The 2,980-nt window shown below is 54.4% G+C and overlaps 1 pseudogene; it reads left to right on the forward strand.

The window, feature by feature from the left end:
- Positions 1-242: 242 nt before the first annotated feature.
- On the forward strand, positions 243-2,650 carry LOC101963020 (lysine-specific demethylase 2B-like; annotated as a pseudogene).
- Positions 2,651-2,980: the final 330 nt, after the last annotated feature.

Below are 2,980 nucleotides of genomic sequence, written 5' to 3' on the forward strand. Positions count from 1 at the left end.
ATGAACAAAATAGCTAGTGTGGCCTTTAATACTAATATAATATCCACAGCGTGACATGGAACATTAAATAAACAGGAACCCGGCCAGCCCCTCCTGCCCCGTCCGGTGAGGGCCTGCGAGGTGTGCAGGTGAATGTCTCCCTCCTCTCGGCAGCCGGAGGCTGAGCCCAGGCCAGGAGGAGCCGAGGCTGCTCCAGACACAGCGGTTCAGCCACGTCAGCACCATGAGCCTAGGCCCACCACATGGCCATGTCCGTGAGTGCCCAGGACGATGACAATGAATGGGAACCAGACCAGTTCTGGAGGCCAGAAGCCTGAAATCAAGGTGTCAGCCGGCAGGGGCCAGCTCGCTCTGAAGGCTACAGTGAAGGAACCTTCCTTGTCTCTCCAACTTCTGGTTTTGGCCAGTAATACTTGGTGTTTCTTGGCCTATAGACAAGACTGCAGTCACATGGCCACTTCTCCTTATGTCTTCACATGTGTTCCCACTGGAACCAGGGCAGTGGGTCTACCCAAGGGCAAGCTAGGCCTGACCTCCACAGTGAAACTGGCCACCAACTGGACCACAGCAGGAGCCTGCAGGCGCCAGACACGATGCAGCAAGTGCGAGGCCTGCCTGCAAGGACAGGAAGAAGTTTGGGCCGGGCTGATGAAGCAGAGCTGCATCAGGTGGCAGTGCATTGTGCCAGTGTGCCTTGTGTGTGGCGCGGCGGTGAAGGAAGGCACAGTGGAAGAGGAAGAGGGCAAGTTTAACCTCATGCTCATGGAGTACTCCATCTGCATTGAGACCATCCATCTGCAGCCCTTAAGATTAAGGAGTCACTTAATCTAAATCTCCAAACTGCTGGAGTGTCCAAAGTGTACCCATGACAGCCAGACCTGGAAACAAAAGCGTGGCCCTGGCTTTAAGTATGCCTCCAACCTGCCCAGCTCTCAGCTCCAGGAGCAGAAGATGAACCTGGACTTCAAGGAAGGGCAGGAGCCTGTCAAGCCGAGGAGTGAGGAGGCTGCCCAGCATAGGTCAGATAAACACCCCAAGAAGGTGCCCCCGATGGCATCCTGTGCTGAAAATCTGACGATGTACACCTGAGGAGGAAGCAGAAATACGAGAAGCCCCAACAGCTGATTGGCGCAAATGAGCCTTGACGCTTCAAACGCCCCATGCTTCCTCCTCTCACCACTCGCGAGGCCCCTTCTAGGCAGCAGACTCAGCCCTTGATGGAGATCCAGTCTCACTTCCAGCAGCAGCTAAAACCTGGCAAAGAAGGTAAACTTTCAGGAAAAAGCAGAGGTCCTGGAATAACTCAGGACCGCATGGCGCTGGCCAACAAGCCCCCTCGGAAGCTTCAAGCGGGAACCAGAGGATGATCTGCTTGAAGCACCCCGCCCCAAGACCAGGGAGAGTGGCCACTCATGCTCCAGCTTGCCCACAGCTGGGCCTAGCAATGAGGGGACTGGGGGCCCAGAGGAGAAGAAAAAGGTGAAGATGCCCAGAAACAGTGGCTTCCCGACAAGGAGCTGAGCAAGGAGCTCAACCACAAGATCTAGAAGACAGAGAGCAGCCTGGCCCACAGAGAACCACCAGCCAATCAAGTCAGAACCCAAAAGTGAGAAGGAGGAGCCCAAGGGGCCCCTGGGCCTCTGTGAGTGCCCCCATGGCTTCAGCAAGGGGCTCAATGGAGCCCAGCCTGTGCAACCCACCCAGAGTCATCTCCCAGCCTCCGCCTCCATGTCCCCACTCAAGCGCATCCAGATGGAGTGCCACATGATCTGGCCACCCCCCATCAGCCCTCCCACCTGACTCACTGCCCCTGGATGATGGGGCAGCCCATGTCATGCACAGGGGGGTGTGGATGGCTGTCTTCATCTACTTCAGCCACCAAGACCTGTGTGCCTGCATGTGGGTCTGCAGGACCTGGAACCACTGGTGCTGTGATAAGCAGTTGTAGACCTGCACTGACCACAACCACTGCAAGTTCATCACACCCCTGATGCTGAGCGGCATCATCCGGCAACAGCCCATCTCCCTTGACCTCAGCTAGACCAATATCTCCAAGAAGCAGCTGAGCTGGTTCATCAACTTGTTGCCTGGGCTCCAAGACTTGGTGCTGTCTGGCTGCTCATGGATTGCAGTCTCAGCCCTCTGTAGCTCCAGTTGTCCACTCCTCCAGACTCTGGATGTCCAGTGGGTAGAAGGACTAAAGGATGCCCAGATGTGGGATCTTCTGTCTCTACCCATAGATAACAAGCCAAGTCAGATGGACAATCAGAGCAAGCTCCGGAACATTGTAGAGCTGCTCCAGGCAGGGCTGGACATCACAGATGTCTACCTGCGGCTTATCATCTACCACATGCCCCTGCTCTCCAAGCTCCACCTTAGTTACTGTAACCATGTCACCAACCAGTCCATCAACTTGCTTACCGCTTGTTAGCACCTCCACCTGAGACTCTCTGAGATCAACCTGTCAGATTGCCATAAGGTCACTGATTAGTGCCTGTCCTTCTTTAAGTGCTGTGGAAATCTCTGTCATATTGACCTGAAGTGCTGCAAGCAAGTCACCAAGGAAGTCTATGAGCAGTTCATAGCTGAAATGGCTGTGAGTGTCCAGTTTGGGCAAGTGGAAGAAAAATTCCTGCAAAAACTGAGTTAGTCCAAGGACAAGTGTGTAAATATGGGGTAGATGGGGGTAGGCCCAGCCGGGGAGGAGAAAGACTTTACAAAACATGAGGGCCTTTATTTCTCATGAAAGTTGGAACAACAGACCACAGAATAATTCCATTTTGCAAGTCTTGCCAAGGGAGAAGCTGTTCAACCACCCATTTGGGGATGTGTGAGCTAGACTCTTCCCTCTGGTCTTTTTGTGTTGTAAGTGCACTGCTTTCTGGACCACAGCTAAGGGCCTTTACAAGAATACATTCCTGGGGCTGGGGAGGTGGCTCAAGCGGTAGCGCGCTTTCCTGGCATGCGTGCGGCCCGGCTT

Source organism: Ictidomys tridecemlineatus, chromosome 1, assembly GCF_052094955.1.
Source record: "Ictidomys tridecemlineatus isolate mIctTri1 chromosome 1, mIctTri1.hap1, whole genome shotgun sequence".
NCBI lineage: Eukaryota > Metazoa > Chordata > Mammalia > Rodentia > Sciuridae > Ictidomys > Ictidomys tridecemlineatus.